The sequence below is a fragment of the Astatotilapia calliptera genome, chromosome 1 (assembly GCF_964374335.1).
Source record: "Astatotilapia calliptera chromosome 1, fAstCal68.1, whole genome shotgun sequence".
Taxonomy (NCBI): domain Eukaryota; kingdom Metazoa; phylum Chordata; class Actinopteri; order Cichliformes; family Cichlidae; genus Astatotilapia; species Astatotilapia calliptera.
The window spans coordinates 8824973-8844585 of record NC_137422.1 but is presented as its reverse complement, the minus strand read 5'-3'; the positions used below and the strand labels follow the sequence as shown (position 1 = coordinate 8844585).

The window sequence follows — 19613 nt, the reverse complement described above, 5'->3', positions numbered from 1 at the left end:
TTTTTTTTTGCTGTTGGTATCATCCTCAGTTTCTCTTTTCTCTCTCTGCTTATTCATCTACCATGAGGAGGAAAAAGAAACAGATAAATAAAATCGCATAAAGACTCAATGACCGTGTTAAACTCACCTCATTGATGGGCACGTGGTTGTTGATGAGGAGGCATTGAAGTCAAAGCACTGCATGTTTAGTAAGTCGCCTGTGACAGTAATCCAAGTGTGTCCCTCTGAGTTTTTCATTTCAAAGACACTGTAAATTTGCCAAATATATTTTATACAATCTGTCGGTTTTTAAGTTAAGCGTTATTTTTTTTATACTTACCATAAAATGTTTTTTCCTCAAATGCTTTCCTTAGGTAGCCAAACTTCTGAAATCTTAACAAGCACCTGAAGAAGATTTTTACCTGATTATTAAATTAATTGAAATAAAAAGACATTCTCAATACTTTGAGCACTTGAACATTTTTGATACTTTTCTTAAAACATTTCTTTTTTCCATTGTAATGAACTTGTATTTACGTAATTTGTTGTAATGTAATTTCCCTTTTAAAGGTTTAATTTAAATCTAGATCAATTTTCTAAGCTGTTACATCAACCAGCGTGCCAGATGCGGTTCTAAAGAGTAAATCAGCTATTCCCGACTGAATATTATGCATGAGCCCCATGAGCAAGGCATTAAAATCCCATCACTTAACCAAGACTCTGGTTGTTCTTGGCAGGTCTCTGGCACTAATTTCACATAACTGGATGACTTCTGAATTTTTCTATAAATGTAGAAATGTTCTCAGGCAGAGGCTTTTTTTCCCTCCATAAAAAGTAAAAAAAAATCTGTAATTGAACCCATATGGATCCCATCATCACCCGGTGAAACGGTGAATGGGTCACTGGTCAGGTGGGGTAGTACTTGTGAGCCAGACGCTCTGCTTGGTGTATGCCCCGTGCAGAAAAATGCTTGAGTGACTTTTGGCAACAGATGAAGTTTGGCTGGAGGGGAAGTCTTGGCAGCTGAGGCAGACAGGAGTATTCTCTTGTAGAGCATGTCAGTTTGTCAAGTGGAGGAGATCTCCACAGCATTTTTTTCTTTTTTTAAACACCGGTGTATTGGTGTGAAATGTCAATGCGAGTCTTCTCTTTTTCTTTCTCCTCGCCTGCTCACAGCGGAAAAAAGCAAGCTGCCCTTTTATTTGACACTTCCCCAACCTCCTTTAGAGCTGCGTGGTTGTGTTTGTGTATGTGCTGATATGCTTTCTCCATCAGTCTTCCTCTGTCATATTAAGCTAGTTAGAGGTTGGGAGAGGCGTTATTGATCTCTGGCCAGTTGAATATTCAGTGTGTCAGATTGCCGTGTATTGATCTGCATCTTGTTACTTATTTAAGGAGACGCATGGAAGCAGCTGACAGATATCAGAGCATCTAGCTGGACCTTTCTAATCCATTAGTACTGTCTGATCGATCCTCTGCTCCACCGCTCTGTAGTTCCACGCTGGTTCTCTTGGATTCTGTCCAGTCAATATCATAATCGCAATTCTCATATCACATAGATTTTGTATTGTTGTAGTAGTCAGCCATTAAAAACCGTAGATACTGTCAAGCAAACGCACCGCTTCTTCTTGCTACTGCATCCACTAGATCAATGATCACATCACATATCAACTTAATGCAGTTCAGTTTTCCAACAGCGAAGACTACAAATCATGAAACAAAGTATCACTTTTTTCCCTTGATATATGCCTGTATTTATAGTTTAGAAACACTGAATACTTTATAATATTTAGAATCTATTTTCTCCTTGGCACTGCAACAAGTCTTAACAATTATTAGACTTTTACTTAAGTCATGTTGTGTTAGCACTGCAACAGATTAGTGACCTGTCCAGGGTGTACCACGCCTACCTATGTCAGCTGGGATAGCCACTAATTTATTTCTATAGCAACAACACACTTTTGCAAGATTCGCAACATTGCAAGTTAAAGACCCTACAATAATACTATTTCCTCCTTCTTTGTGTAGGTTATTTGTAGTTTATTTAGCACCTCTGCTCAGCCTGCTTCAGTTTCTCTAGCAGCTGAAGCCGGTACGACTGGTCCAAACTGCTTGATAACTGGAAGAAACGCATACATCCATGGAAAGTTGCCTACTTAAATGAACACTTTGAAATAACACATAGTTGAGTTGTGTTAACAAGAATGCGTCCTGATTGGCTGCGTCTCCACTAGCACCGCAAGTCGTACAGCTTTAAGCGATCACAACTCCCAAATTCTGACATTAAATTTATTGTTTCATCTTTATTGAAATCTGATCTGTATTCCAAATATCAGACGAGAGTACATTCATCAAAGACAGGCGCTTACACTCACTCCCTCAGATAAAGAGCATATTTGTCTTAAAGTGTCTTCCAGTTCTGAGATTATTGTTCTGCTAACTAAATTATGCATTTTCTCAAGTAAGTAAGATTTCAACGACTTTTTGAAATGTAATAACATATTTTTGTGTGGCTGAAAACCCCACAGTGCAGGCCACTTAGAAGCAAGTGTTTGCACGTGTATTTGTGTTCATGTGTCATGTAACGCTGCCTCTACAGGGAGTGCAGAATTATTAGGCAAGCTGTATTTTTGAGGAATAATTTTATTATTGAACAACAACCATGTTCTCAATGAACCCAAAAAACTCATTAATATCAAAGCTGAATGTTTTTGGAAGAAGTTTTTAGTTTGTTTTTAGTTTTAGCTATTTTAGGGGGATATCTGTGTGCAGGTGACTATTACTGTGCATAATTATTAGGCAACTTAACAAAAAACAAATATATACCCATTCAATTATTTATTTTTACCAGTGAAACCAATATAACATCTCCACATTCACAAATATACATTTCTGACATTCAAAAACAAAACAAAAACAAATCAGCGACCAATATAGCCACCTTTCTTTGCAAGGACACTCAAAAGCCTGCCATCCATGGATTCTGTCAGTGTTTTGATCTGTTCACCATCAACATTGCGTGCAGCAGCAACCACAGCCTCCCTGACACTGTTCAGAGAGGTGTACTGTTTTCCCTCCTTGTAAATCTCACATTTGATGATGGACCACAGGTTCTCAATGGGGTTCAGATCAGGTGAACAAGGTGGCCATGTCATTAGTTTTTCTTCTTTCATACCCTTTCTTGCCAGCCACGCTGTGGAGTACTTGGACGCGTGTGATGGAGCATTGTCCTGCATGAAAATCATGTTTTTCTTGAAGGATGCAGACTTCTTCCTGTACCACTGCTTGAAGAAGGTGTCTTCCAGAAACTGGCAGTAGGACTGGGAGTTGAGCTTGACTCCATCCTCAACCCGAAAAGGCCCCACAAGCTCATCTTTGATGATACCAGCCCAAACCAGTACTCCACCTCCACCTTGCTGGCATCTGAGTCGGACTGGAGCTCTCTGCCCTTTACCAATCCAGCCACGGGCCCATCCATCTGGCCCATCAAGACTCACTCTCATTTCATCAGTCCATAAAACCTTAGAAAAACCAGTCTTGAGATATTTCTTGGCCTAGTCTTGACGTTTCAGCTTGTGTGTCTTGTTCAGTGGTGGTCGTCTTTCAGCCTTTCTTACCTTGGCCATGTCTCTGAGTATTGCACACCTTGTGCTTTTGGGCACTCCAGTGATGTTGCAGCTCTGAAATATGGCCAAACTGGTGGCAAGTGGCATCTTGACAGCTGCACGCTTGACTTTTCTCAGTTCATGGGCAGTTATTTTGCGCCTTGGTTTTTCCACACGCTTCTTGCGACCCTGTTGACTATTTTGAATGAAACGCTTGATTGTTCGATGATCACGCTTCAGAAGCTTTGCAATTTTGAGACTGCTGCATCCCTCTGCAAGATATCTCACTATTTTTGACTTTTCTGAGCCTGTCATGTCCTTCTTTTGACCCATTTTGCCAAAGGAAAGGACGTTGCCTAATAATTATGCACACCTGATATAGGGTGTTGATGTCATTAGACCACACCCCTTCTCATTACAGAGATGCACATCACCTAATATGCTTAATTGGTAGTAGGCTTTCGAGCCTATACAGCTTGGAGTAAGACAACATGCATGAAGAGGATGATGTGGACAAAATACTCATTTGCCTAATAATTCTGCACTCCCTGTATTTGACTGATTGGATTGAGGGAAATGGATCGTAAAACCGAGAAGAGAAATTTTTATGTTATTTAACAACATTTTCCAAGTTGGTTTTCTCGACTGTTCTTGAGTGTGTGTGTGTGTGTGTGTGTGTGTGTGTGTGTGTGTGTGTGTGTGTGTGTGTGTGTGTGTGTGTGAGACCGTGAGAATCCAGAACGACAGTAGCCACACAGATAAACACAGAAAGATACATTGTCCTCCCTGCAGAATTGTTGCATTATAGTTTGTGTTGTTTGAACCTTAACTAATTTCTCAGCAATTTCCAGACAAAGCAGAGTTCTCCTGAATCACGCTGGAGGAATCTGTGTGTGTGTGTGTGTGTGTGTGTCTGTGTGTGTCTGAGAGAAACTCATGAAGATGGGAGTGGAGGCAAAGTGGCCTAGTGGACTGTGCCTATGAAGCTATCTGTGTAAACGTCTGATCTAATTACAATTTGGAGATCATGTGGAAACTGCAGTTCAGCTGTGGCTGTCTGTGTGTGTGTGTGTGTGTGTGTGTGTGTGTGTGTGTGTGTGTGTGTGTGTGTGTGTGTGTGTGTGTGTGTGTGTGTGTGTATGTATCTTGCACTTGTGTTCCCCCAGATAAAGTTTCATAGCTGCACAGAGACCAAAGAGAGAGCAGAGGGGAACACAGGGGACTAAGAGGAGCATGTAAAAATCCTTGTTGTGGTTGTATGCGTGCGTGCATGTGTGTTGGATAAAATATGTGGAGTTGTGAATGTCAGTGCTGTAACTTTAGTCTGAAGGAGCTGCTGTTGCATGAAGGTGAGAAGGAAATTGACTTTACAGCTATGGGTCTTCTCTTCACCTCCCATTACTTTGGCCTGTTTATACTGGACCATACTGGGGAGGGTGTGTTATCATAAATTTCACCTTTTTTATAAGAACACTTCTCAAGTTGTACCAGTTAGTTTGCAAGATTTGCTGCTTCACTTGCCTTTTATTAGGTTGTAAGTTGGGGCATTACAAGTAAACAAAACGCTTAGTTACAGCCTGGTACAGGAGATGGTTTTGACCTCTATGGATATTTTGCCCCTTTATAACTGCTCTGAGTGGGGGAGTTGTATTACTCATTCACTTGGATACTGGCATTGACTGGCATCTGGATACTTGGAGTCATTAAACAGGATTTGTAAGTATTATTAAAAGTACACTAGTCAACCCAGTCAGGTACCAGAAGAATTAAAAAAAACAAACAAACACTAAAGTAACCTAGACAGCTCCTGCCTCTCAGCTTCTCAGCCATGTCCCAGAAGCCTTGTCCCTCATTGTGTTCTCCAAAGACTGTTTCCTGGCTGTTTTTCACAGATGGAAAGGTTGTGTCTATATTTCACATCTGGTCGCATACTGAATTGGTTGCATAATAGCAATAGAATTGGAACATCAGCTGGTAAATCAAGTCGAGGACTTCATCCTCGGTACTTTTTCGCAGTGACAGTCTGGTACAAATGCCCACATTAAAAGAGATACTTTCTCTGAAGTTGTACTGCTTTATTTTACCCACAGTTATTCAGCTGTAAGTTTAACAGGTTTGTAAGTGGCGATCAGTAAATTAAAGTCTGTGCTAGTTTCTCAAACTTCAGAATAAAGACAAAATATCTGCATGGATGATTTTGAGCTATTGTGTAGAAATGATCGTAAAACTAACTAAAGATTTAACTAATAACTGAGCATGATTATGTTACATGTTCAAAGTGGGTGACTATTATGACAGTGTCATCAGAGGTGGTTAGTTGAAGAGCATTTTAGTGGGTCGCACATCTCAATGCCAGGATACTAATTAGCCTTGATGAAGTTTAATGAAGGCATAACTCACAGACGTTTAATCAAATTAATAACACCCCCATTCTTTCATTGACAGAGCTGTCTGAGCTCAGGGGGTGTGCTCGTCTAAATGTGGCAACATAGGCACATTTTACTATGTTTGATTGCAGGGTGTAAGTATAAGCTGTAAGAAGCATGAAGTGCTGCTCCATTGGAGGAATGTGTTTGTGTTCTTGCCACTCTAGTTTCACATCCATACAATCACACAAGAGAAGGAAGGGCATACTTTGTGAGTGTGGTTCCTATGGAAATGGCTGTAAGGGCTTATTGTGTTGAAGGTTTTCACAGTTAGATGAGGGCAAACTGAAGCAGAAAGTGAATAAAGAGGAAGTACATCATAATATCTGAAAAGAATGACACTTGCCTCGTGTTGAGGTCAGCGCGTTCACCTAACCTTCCTACTGCTCTCTTCATAAATCCACTCCCTACCTCACTGAAACTCTTGTGTCAAGAAGTGAGGGGAAGAACCTATTTGATCCAGCTTTTAAAGTTTTCAAACCTTAGTTTAGGAATTCGGAAAAAGATTTAGGAGGAAAAAAAAAAAAAAAAGATTATGACATTTATGATTAGTTTTAAACTTTGGGCATGCACACAGGCAGCATGAGCAATGATTAAGGAGACATTAAAGGGGACTGGGTCATATTCTTGAGGGGGACCAGAAAGGTGCAGCCCTGTGGTAGAAAGAAGGATTCAGTGCCCACAGAGGCTACAGAGACGCACGTGTGTGCAGTCCAAAAGCCATCAGCAAATTGCCCATTTAGGAAGTCTCCTTGTGTAGCTCAATTGCTGACTGGTTGGAAAGTAGGCTTGAAAACAAAAGGAAATGATGGCAGGAAAAAACAAAACCATCATTGTATATTATCAATTTTTCAGGGGCTAAGCTAAACAGCTAACAACAGCATAAACATAATCAAGGATTGCCCACATTAGTTGTTGTTAATATTTTAGACATTGGCCCTTGGTGACAGTGCACAGCTGTAACATGCAAACATGGGCCTAGAAAGCTCTGCGTAGCACTTTCTGGACTACCAAATCATGTGCCAAGTACCTTGAGTGCACATGACACCAAAAAGCTCCTAAAACTTTCAGAAAAGCTGCCATTCTTTTTATTTTAGTAACCCTGATGTTATCCTTGTAGTTTTGACCTTCTTACAGTTACAGTAGCGATTTCCCACATTGGTTTCTTTGCTGCACTTCATGCTGCAGGCCTGTTAATGTTCAAGTGATCAGGCCTTGCCATAGCTGGACTGGCCGGTGGGCCGATGGTAATTATTTGTTTTTATGGGTTAGGGTTTTTTTTCGTTTTTTGTTTTTTTTTGTTTTTTTTCCCCGCCCCATAAAGGTTTCACTTCAATCATGAACCTGATCAATGATCATCTGATCAGCTTTTCTCTCTTGTTTGTTTATCTCCCACCTTGCGCCAGAAAGAGGAAACCAGCAGATGTCGCGCTAAACAACAGCAGCACGTTTAAGCTTGATCAGCTGTTGTTAGAATTGATTTAATATTAATTTCTAGTATCAGCTGATGTTTGCTGGAGCCACAGCTGTAAAAGCTGCTGGTCATGATATCGGTTTGGTTATCTGGTGAGAAAGAAACATGAAGATGAAACCAGGAGATGTTCTTACTGAATCATCAGAGCTGAACAGGTGAAGGAGAAACAGGTTTACCTTTTAGGTGACATGAATGAGTTGAAAGGAAGTTATGAACTGTTTCTGAGAGACAAATAACACCAGGATCCTTTTCTAAGTAGCTGACAGCTGGTGACTGTGCAGGGGCGGGTCTAGCAAAGTGTTGCCAGGGACCCAGGTAGGACATTAACAGGGAGAGGAGGGCACAAGGAAATACTTTTCTTTCTTTTTCTCATTTAAAATGTCTCGCTTTTAACAAATAATTATCTGAATCTTAGAGCAAACATTTTCATCTGATGTAAAATGTATAGAAATCCATTATTGTACATAGTAATTTTTTTAGGGTCCCATCATAATTTCTTCAGAAGTAGCTAAGTACTGTATATGATGCCAGTATTTTCCCACATTTTCTAGATTCTGTACCAGTACTGTGTGTAAAATGCCATCAAAAAGTCAACTAAGTTTTATTCTTTCTCACCTGTCTTTCTGTCTCCTTTCACTTTTTAAAGGTTGCCATGTTAGAAAAAATATTTTGCCCTGCCATGCTGTTTATTGATGTGGCAAATTAATTGTTTATGAAAATATATGTAAATCTGTCATCAGTAATCTGTAATGATCATGTCTCACCTCTAGTCTTCTCTGTCTTAATTTCAGGTTTTCACCATGTGTTGTAGATAGTTCAGGAGGTTAACTCGACCAAGCAGTCTACTTTCGGGTACTGTTTAGAATACCAGAATAGGGAGGATGGTGTAGGTTTAAGTTTATTAGACTGATGCATATATACCAACGAGACAGTGTACATCACTGTGACAACAGTGTTTGTTTTCATTCAACGGCTTTATGGTTTTTGCTATAATACTTGGTGGGCCGGTCTCTAGTCAAAATGCCCGGGCCGATTTTTTTGTCCCAGTCCAGCCCTGGGCCTTGCTGTGACTGTCCTCTCTCACAGTGAATGTGATTGGCATAGAGCCGTGCTCACCTTTTGACTGCGACCCGTCCAACAGCTGCAGTATGACTCATTTTTCTGTCTTCCATCATATCTTATCAGGCTTTCGATTTTTCTGACCTCTTTTCCCAGTTCAAGGCAATACAATTTATTAGCACACAGTAACACTGGATATTCATAACAACAGCAGATAAGACAAGATAACCTGGGACAACTAATACATCATGTGTTATTTCACCATTCATCTCCTCCTACTGCATCATCCTCCCTCACTGTTATAGGTCATCCTTCAAGTTATTTCTCTCTCTGCATTTCACTTACACTGAGCTAAGCGCACCTCTCTCTCTCTCTCTCTCTCTCTCTCTCACTCACTCACTCACTCACTCACTCACTCACTCACTCACTCACTCACTCACTCACTCACTCACTCACTCACTCACACACACACACACACACACGTTGCAACAGTGTTGGAGTCCTGCTGAGTTGAAAGCGGCCGAGGTTGCGAAAGAGTAAACGATTTCAGCTAGTGAGAAGACAGGGGGTGCCGAGGAGATATATATATATATATATATATATGTATATGTGTGTGTGTGTGCGTGTGTGTGTGTTGACCGTGAATGTAAAATGAAATGGAAGAGGAAAATCTCTGTTGGGTGAGATTGAAAGCGCTGCATGAGACTTGGCTTCCTCTGCTGTCAGCTCACACAAGTACGTGTGAGGTTTGGGAAGCGGGTGTGTGTACTAAAAACTCAAACGCACACATTCACAGGTATATGCACACACACACACACACACACACACACACACACACACACACACACACACACACACACACACACACACACACACGTTTGGCATTCCAACTTGTGAGGACCCTCCTGTCAGGTATAACTGGGCCTCCAGGTGGTGTAATGTTTACCATATTCATGAGAAGAAGTCATTTGAACAACTCACTGACTTGGTATTCACGACTTTGTGAGTGTAAATGTTTTAAAAGACCTCTGGAACTGCCACCAGTAAATGTTTTAATGAAACCTTTTATGCAAGTGTCTTTTAGAGTTATTAAGTTTAGTTAGAGTTATCAAATATTTGTCATCTAAGTCTTTAAAATTATTAAAATGTCTTAATTTTTGTCTTTTTTTTTTTTTTTTGGCTTCAGTTTGAAGTCTGGTCTTTTTGTATTTTTCAAATGAACTTTTCCCAGTTGAACTTGAAAAAAAGTGCAGACAAGTTTACACTTTAAAGGGAATTGATAAATACTGGAAGGCCTCAGATATGTGCAGGACTTGGTCTAATCCTGACCCCTAACTCAAGATCAAATCCTCTCAACAAAAATAAGTGAGGAGTGACCACCGTGTCCTTGCATTAAAGTGATTCTCACAAGAGCATTCATATATAGACGGCCCCCCACCCCACACACACACACACACACAAACCACCAAAAACTAAGAAGTACCCCCTCCTGTCCTTTAATCCACCACTCTCTGCAGTCTTAACCAATCAGAGAGCAGCTGTGACCGCAGGAGCTCAGCTGATCTGAAGGTGGGAGCGAAGAAGATTAGGACCCCATTCCCTCCTTCTCTATGTGTTGATTTTCTCTCTGCGTCCCCCTCATGTTTTTTTCTCTCTGTCTGAGCCCCTCTGTCCTTGCAGCCTCCTTAGCCTCCTTGTCTCTGCCCTCTGACCACAGGAATCCTGCACGCCCAACTCCCTTTGCTTTTTTGTTTTTCATCCAAGACTTTCTCATTTATATCTCACTAAGCGGTTGCATTTCTAGCATCGCTCAGTTCATCTCCCTTCCCCTTCCTTTCCCTTGTTGTTGTCTCATCAGTCTCTTTCTTTCTGTCCCAGGATTTGACCGTAGTTGTTTGGACACATTAACATAATCCTCCTCCTCTCTGATTTATCCAACACTCGCTTGGTCCTCTCCTCCACCTCCCTCCTAAATATTTACTCCCTGCTCTGTAAACCAGGCGGGCAAACTTGTTCACACAGAAGAGGGCATGATTAGAGGGTGATCGAGGGTAGAAGAAAGTAACAGAAGCAAGAGGGAGAGACAAAGGGGTTATTGGACTGAGGCCAGGCTTTACTTTCTTTTTAAATCTTGTACAAACTTGTCTGAGTAGGTTTTCAATGTTAACTACAGCAGAGGTTGTGGATTTAAGCTTTAAAAGTCTTTAAAAGTGTAATCAGTGCACTATCATATTAGAGGGCTTAACTGTGTAAGCCAGCACATTTAAGAATTGATGTTTTGCAACCCTTGTTAAAAGAAAATACTGCTTATATATGTCTTTTGCATTAACAGTGGTAGTTTTTTTTTCTTTTTAAAGTATTTATTTGGTTTAGCATATAGTTTATGAATCTTCATTTTGATGCAAAAAAGTCACAGTACTTGTGATTTGTATGCCTCAAGCTGAAGCTGGGCAAGTGTTACCCCATCACATTTTTCTGGATTTTGGTGAGTTTCATATTAACATTGTTTTACATGTCTTAGCCTATGCTGTGTTCTGCCAGCTGATATTGATTTTATTGGCAGACTAAACTTTTTTTTTGTTCCCTTGCCAACCCTGTGTTGTTTTGTCAGAGATTCTGCCCACGCTTTAGTTTGATGAAAAGAAATAGGAGTGCTGTGTTGATGCAGTCCTAATGTTTAATAAATGCTGCCCAAATCTGCTGGCTTACATCTTAATCTGACACAGTTTCAACTTCTGTACTTTACCCCAGCAAGAGTTTAGCTGGTGTGGTTTACAGTTGGTTTTAAGTCATTTGGAGGAAAACAAAATGTGGGTCTGATTTGTTGATTTTAAAAATCAATAAGAGCTTTTGTGCTGTCCAAAACTGGGGTACACAGGGGTGTTTAAGTGGCGCAATAGTATATTTTTCACATGACAGCTCAAATCAGAGAGATTGAAAAGAGCCGCCTGCTGAAAATAATATGTTTACTGCAGGGTTTGGGCTTGGTGCCAAACAATAAGGGAATGCAGATCCCGGCGTTTCGTTTTATGTGAAGAAAATGGCAGCCAGAACTGAAAATAGTTTTACAAACACAGAGTGCTGTTGCGTCGCTGCACTTAATTAAATTGCATTGATACATAATGAATTGCACAATTATAGCAGTTCTGCTGAACTTTTTTGACAGCCAGACTAAATAAACATTTTGCAGATATCACCTCAGGCTGTGAGCGCGTGCGGTTTGCACAATTAATAGAATAATTGAAAGTAGGGAATGATAGATTGGTGGGTGCTGGTAAAAAGTAAAGAATAACAAAGGAGGGTTATAGATCCTATTTAGTTCTTTCCAGGTGGAACTGTATTGTAGTTGTAGTTTTTTTTGTTTTGTTTTTTTTGTTATTTAGCTAACACGTGTGTTTTGGTGCTCACATGTACTTCACCTGGTAGTTGGGTTTCTTGATTTTTCTACTAAAGGTTCTAATGCTCTACATCTTGGAGCGGCTTTTTCATTTTTTTTCTGAATAAATGCCAGAATTAATAGTTGATTTTGCTGATGGCTCAAGCACACGTTTGCATTAATCAAATGTGATATAGGTGGAGAGAGAGCAATAAGGGGCTAGCTTACCTCGTATGGGTTCTATGGTGCCGTGTGTAAAAAAATAAATAAATAAATAAATAAAATAAATAAATAAATTTGTTGGGCCATGAACCAGACAGTGGCAGGTTTCCATACTTGTAATATGATGTGAGAATCAGCTGTCACCTCACATGTTATCATTAACAACTTACACTCTCGAAGTGTCACAGCACTACATTCATAAAATGATACTGCAAAAGTTTTACCAATCCCACCCCGAAACCCCACCCAAAAAAATAATAAAAAAAAAATGCCTATACCAATTTCTTACAATAGTTTCTGTTATTAGTTTGTTACTTTTCAGTTTGTTTTAAGTCTTAAGTCTCTCCATTTACCCTCTTCTCTTTTAATATCCCCAGGTACGGATGCGTTCCTTCTTTCACTTCTTCTTTGATCCTCCAGGACCTAACACAATTACACTACCCCCACCCCCCCACAGTGTGTTTTTGCATCTTTGTAAACCTGTTTCTTTTATTTTAACTTTGTTTATTATCCTTTTATCCTTTTTAGCTCATCCTTCCAGAAAGCTGATAAGCTTATGGCATGATGACACATCCATCTCTCTATCCACGGTCCTAAGAATTGCTTTAAAGGATCTCTCTAGAATATTTCTCAGATTTTAGTGAAACTTACACACAGTGATAGCCTAATAGGTCTTCACCCAAATTGTGGTCATGTTCTCACAAGCACTTTCCTGTGTATTGTGAGCTGAATATGATAGTTAAATATAAAATTTCAAGAAAGCTAACATAAGAAAATGGATGCATTCATTCAGCTGGAGACTGATGATCCTAATAGTCATATAATGCTGAATTAGTCTGCACCAGAGTATTTCCTGTCATTCAGTTTCTTAAGAGGAAAATATGTGGGCTGTGAGGATGACAGCGCTTAAGTGTTACTCACTGGTGTCAAGCGCTCCGCAGAGATTTGTCATGGCAACAAGCAAACGCTTCAGCATTAATCTGCCATAATGGACGGTAAAATGTCCTGTCAATGTGCTGTATCACCACTAATCTTACACACACTTGTAAGTCATTCAGGAAAGCCACTCTTGTGATTCATTTGTACTTTGAGTGATTTATTTATTTTAATTTTGTTTAATTTATTTATTTTGTAGCTTTAGATACAAAACAGTCTTGCTGGTCCAGACTAGTCCAGGAAAGTTCAGGCAGAATGATGGAGTGAACAGCTGTGGTTGGGAGGGCTGGATTTGCTTCATCCTTTAATTGGTTGAGCATGCGTTTTACTTGATCATGCTCATTCATAATGGAGACTATTATTGTTGGAAGTTTAACATTTTAATCTTGATGTATCAGAGGATATATTATAGACTCAGCAACATTTAAAATGCCACATAAGCATTAATCTCTTTGCATTAAGCATAGAAAATATGCTAAATATGCTGTAAAATGGCTCTTTGAATAGGGGCTTTTTAGATAAGAAATATTTTAGTTTGTTCTGTAACTATATTTGTGATGGATTGCTTTAATACTCCCGGGATGCTGTTTTTGCAGCAAGTATTAGATTCAAATAATTTCTGTGCCACTGCAGTGCATAGTTCCCTCGTCTTGCACTTTATTTTGTAGTTTGTGCAAAAGAGCTGGTGATAAATAAGGTAATAAAAACAGGAATAAACAGTTGTTGGTGACTTGTTTTGAGGGTTTGCTTTATACAGCAGACTATGATAAACACTGGACAGAGTTGATTATGTTGCCTCAGACAGGTAGTAAACACAATTCTGCTGTGAGTTTTCAGTGGGTTTTATGAATGCAAAGTGGCGTTGTGGACAGGGCGAGGTCTGTTTACTGTATAGGTGGAGGAAAAAGTCCATTACACAAGCAGCCGCCAGACACACTCCTGGAAAAAACTGTGCTGGCAGTACCACTGTGCTCTGACGGGCTCAAATATGCGCTGGATAGCAACCAGAGCTGCCCAAAATCAGATAAGCCACCTCTGTCGGGATCGGCTGTGAGAGGAAAATAAAGAGATGGACAGAGGGGATTAGTCTGGGTTTAAGGAAGGGTGAGGGACGTACTTTTACATTTTGAGACATTTTTGTATTATTTTTCAATGTGTGCTTCCTGCATTTAGATTGGAAATGAATCAGAAGTATGGCAGCTCCAGACTGTTAACGGTTCTTTTTATGCCACTGATTGTATTAAGGTCTTCATTAAGGAATTTCTACTGACACAAATGTAAATTGAGTTTGTTCCATTCAGCAGTGAAAAGGCTGAATTTTTTTTAAAAATTTTTTATCATAATCATCATCGTCATATAGCCTGCAGAAACAAAATTAAAGACACAAGGTTATGCACAGTTTCACAATTACTTTTGCCGCCATGTCACAAGTCCAGAGTGGGTTAAGCAATGAAAGACAGGACTTTCACACCCTCTGACCATGAATCCGTTTAGAAGAAAAAAGCTGTAGTTCCCAATTAGACACAGATGCACGCTACATGATTCACAGAGAAAAACAAAGATTTACTGATGTGTGCAGCATTTTTAGTTCTCACAAATGCACGTGCTAGTCTACACGCTAAAGCCAAGCAATCTGAACACGTGCAAAACAACTTGGCAAATAAACACGTGTGCAGCTCCACACGGATCTACAAATACATGCTGCGTTTAAGTGCCGGTGGAAACTGGACCATCTCGGCTTTCGGTGGATTCACATATCATCTGGCGTTGGGAAAGGCATTTTCCAAATGGGACACAAGCGCTTTGATTAGAACACAGGTTTACCAGCTAGATGCTGTACAGTAGCCAACAGAAACAAACAAACAGTGTACAGACACGAGTACACCATGGCAGGACATCCCAGTGACTCGTCCTCTGAAGTGACTATATAACACTTTAAAGACTGTCATCAATTTTCACCGTTACACCCTTATATTTGTGACATGCGCGTGCACATCCTTGCACTTTTTAAGCTTGAAAGAAGCTGTGTCGCTCTCTGGAGTGCACATCTGTTTTTCTGTCTCCCTCTCTCCCTCATGTTTTCATCCTCCCATCCGTCGAGCTGGTGTGATAAGCGGCGCTTAGGCAGATATATTGGTCCCATTAGAGCCACTTGATTCAGCTACTCTACAGTGAGGAGGCAGGCCATTAACTCAAGGCCATTTAAAGACGGCCACATACATCTTCCTAAAGACGCACACACACAAAGACACACATGCATATGCAAGTCAGACGTGCAGTCAGTAAGCGTGCACACTTAACAGAGCTCATTATTATCACTTGTAACATAATGTAACAATGTACAAGTGCTCTTAGATCATGTGTCTACCAACACAGGCAAAGAAAGAAAGAAAGGGAGGAAAAGTCAAAGCAAAAGGAGGCACAGAAACCCTAAAACACCAAGAACTGTGTGACAGTTGCATTCTCACACTCTGCTCTGTTGGCTGAAGCCTAATGGAAAAGTTTAGGGCTTCAGAGCTTGTGTGAAAACGGTTCCATTTTCTTGTTATCTCTATGGATATCTAGCCATGCAAACAGCTTTGGCTGTATTTTAAATGTCTGTTTCTGAGATTTGCGCCTTCTATTGTAATGAAGGTCACTAAAGCCTCGCGGTGCTTACTGCCCTGAAAGTTGCATTGGAAAGCAGAAAAAGAAAAACTTAACAAGATAATCACTTTTTTTTTTTTTAAGAAACTGTTCAGAATTCAGACTTTCCTCAAATATTCCATCCTCCCATCGATTGGGGCTGGAGGCAGAAATCTCACAGCAGGACTGATGTGCCTGCACATGTAACAAGTAGGGCTCCCACAAACGATTATTTTGATAGTCGACTAGTCACCGATTATTTTTGCGATTAGTCGAACATTAGACGTACAGCTTATTGCACCAGCATTCATCTGCTCTTATATAACTATCATTAGCTTACAGCTTTAAGTGTTTAAAGTATGTGCTGACTATAAATAAAGGCAAGATGATAGTTTATTAAATTTTAATGAAATTTGCAGATTGTTCCGGTGAAGTTTAATAAACTCCTTGCTATCTAAAATATAACGGGACACCGGAGTATATTCTTGAACATCTCATGCTTCTGATAATCAGCTGTCTGCTTGAGGTTTATTCAGCTGTGCAAAAACTATAACTTTGATCTCAGCCAAACCGATTTACTCAGGAACATATAAAATACAAAAAAACCCCCAAACAATAACATTTTTAAGTGACTTATATATGTTTAACCTGAGTAGGTGGGTTTGAAAACGATTTGCCGGAAGTCCGGTGTTCTCACGGGCTCTAGTGAGCCTAGCCCCCGGCTAGCTATCGAGCTAGTGGGTAACAAACGTCTCCGAAAACATCGGAGCGCTTTTGAAAATATGTGGTGTCTTGATAAACTGAGCAGATATTTGAGGTTTACGCAGTTACATTCTCGCCTAAAAATATGTTAAAAGTTTATTTTGTGACCCAGAAAGAATAATAAGAGTAATATTAAAACTAACTAGCTGCCGCCATTGTTGGAAACTGAGCTGCGCTATGAATTCTGGGACAGAGCTACTTCTTCTTCTTCGGGGTTTAACGGCAGCTGGCATCCTTGTACATGCAGTGCTGCCACCTTCTGTTTCAGTCCGTTATTACACTCTTAAATCCTACTACTTATTCCTGCGTCTTTTGTGATCTGAAGCTTCAAACAACGTGTCGACTATTAAATCAGTCGTCGGTGATTTTGATAGTTGACTAATCGTGGCAGCCCTACTAACAAGTATAGTTCACCTTTGATTATGTCTGTATTTTTTCCCCTCTCTTTCATCTCAAAATGGGTCATTCCATCTCCATGTTACTATTTTCTCAACAGGAAACATTTACTCACAGTGGAGACCCATGTTTACTTTTTCTAGTCTTTTGGCTCTAGGTTTGACATAAGGAAATGACTGCATGCATTCACACACATTTGTTTGTTAAAAGTTGAAGCAGCGTAATCAAGCAATATCTGTTGGCTACATGGTTACAGAATACGGAGACTAAAATAATACTGCACATATTCATGGAAAAACAAGGCTTTAAGAATTGACTTAACTTTGTACTGTAATATTTAATGCAGGTAAACTCTCAGTATAGCTAAAGAGGTCAACTTTTACACTTACACTCTTGTTTCTTCACTGCGTGTATGTATGTGTGTGTGTGCACCAGAGAATAACTGGGGAAAGGAATGAGGCTGGTGTTGATGATGAGACTTGCAGGTGTGTATCATTGTTTGTGTGGGAATAACACATAGTATGCAAGTGGGAATTCTTTAGCTTGGATGAGAAAAGCTCATTGGTGAAGGTCAGGGTGTGTGTGTGTGTGTGTGTGTGTGTGTTCTATTACACATGTGAGGACAGCATCACACAGAAGAATAAATGGAAAATGTTCAGGAGCAATATTTTTGAAAGGCTTTGAAGCATGACTGAGACAAAAATTTTTGTACTATTGGAACACTTCAAAGTGTAACTATGGGAGGTGAATGAACTGGTCAAACAACCATATAAATTTCAAAAGGAAAAAGAAAAGTTTGTGGTGGTGGTGGTGGTGGTGGGGGGGGTGTAAATGGATATCAGCTGCAACTGTTATCCAACTGCAAATGTGAAGATGCTCATGAGGCCGCTCATGATCACAATGAGCTGTGCACCCGTTTTGAAGTTAGATGCCATCTTTAACCAGGGTTTCGCTAAGACATCATTCTCTGAGCTGTCTTACTTTATTGTGGGGCTGAGGGAAGCATGTACATCATTGCAGCTATTAATAATATTCGCACAATCCTGGGAAATGTAGGAGTGTAGCAGGTGGAGTTCATATTAGTTGAGTTCATCATAAAGTGATAACTGGAATGCACAAGATGACACAGCGGATGGAGGGTCTTGTGAGCGCTGAAGTGTGTGTGCGTCTGTGCGCGCACATGCGTGAGTGTCAGCCTCTGAGGAATGCAGCGGTCCAGAGAAGAGCAGCGCCGTACAGAGCCGAATCCATGTGATAAGAGAGATCAAGGCTCCAGGAGACCTCATCAACTTACCTAGCAAGCTCCCTGTTGATCCACCTGATACCTGGACCAGGCCACACCTACATACTCTCCCTCTCTCTGTATCTCTCGCTGATTCGTCCTGGACTCTTTATTTGCATGCATTTTGTATATCTCCCAATTCATGTGCTTAAACAATCCCGCACTTAAGCAGAATATGTTTATTTAGCCAGTGCAGTGATGGTTGGCTTATGTCTGCATGTGTGCTTTTTTGCGTGCGCGTTAACACCACAATCTCTAAATCTTCAGATAAGCTGAATTATTTATTGAAACGTTTCCAACCCAGCATTTTTCCTCCTTTTGTTGTTCGAGGCCATAAATCTGCTGACGCCTGACCAGGAAATGTACAGGAATGCAGCTCGATCACTTTACTTAACAAAAAAAGAGGTTTTCACAGCTGTCATCAGTCTTCTGATAGGCTCTCAGGATATCACAAGTTTAAATACATTTGTGCCAATGCTGGGTTTCTGCTTGTTTGGGACATTATGAGTTAAACTCTTATTTTATCTAAGCTGAGATTTTCTTTTAAGAGTGAATCTTGTAAAATTTATTCTAAACGGCACTACTTGACCTGTTTTTTTTTGTTTTGTTTTTTTAAATTTTGTACTTGATTTAGCCATCACTCCCTTCAGCCACACCATAGAAGTCCTCACAAAATGTCATTTCCTGTTTACTTTCACTAGTGGTTTCAACTCCTAACCCTAACTATCAAGAAACACTCAAATACAACAAATAAAAGCTTACTAAGCTTTAAAGTTGTATGCTATTATATTATTATTTAGTTTTACAGTGTTGCTTGCATTCTGAAGGTCTTTCAATATTTGTTTGGACATTTGCTGCTTTTTCTCTCAATTTCAGTTCAGTTCTTGTAACAGACCATTTCCAGAGGAATCGGTGAGGTTCCTAATTCAAAGGATAAACCAGACTTGTGTCTCACATAACAGACAACTTATTAAAGAACCATATTTAAATTGCATTTTCAGCCACTTTGTTACTAATACCCTGCTGTAAAATCTTTCAATTTAAACCATTGCTTTTAGCTCAATCTATGAAAAATACACAATTTGACAGGCGTAAAGTAATATTTTTGCACCAACAAAGTAATTCCCAAATTGTTGTTAGCCCAAAATTTAACATACTTTGCCATGGTGTGCAGCGAAACTGAACTGGTAGAACATACTGTGTACTGTATTTATTCTTATTGTATTCTAATTTTTGCATCATAACTTTTGCACTGTCCACTTCCTGCTGTGACAAAACAAATTTCCCACGTGTGGGACTAATAAAGGTTATCTTATCTTATCTTATCTTATACAAGAATTGGCAGTTTTCAGGTGGAGACTGTATCGTGGTTTGGGGCTGCATTTCAGGCAATGGTGTAGGGGATCTTATCAAAAGATTACTAAATCAGATCAGATTTTGAACCGCCCTGCAATACCAACTGGAAAGCATC

General features: G+C 39.9%; 1 protein-coding gene across 3 annotated transcripts in view; it reads left to right on the top strand.

The window, feature by feature from the left end:
• lrp4 (low density lipoprotein receptor-related protein 4) overlaps positions 1-19613 on the top strand; it is a 107191-nt gene that overhangs the window by 46821 nt on the left and 40757 nt on the right. The window lies entirely within an intron of this gene.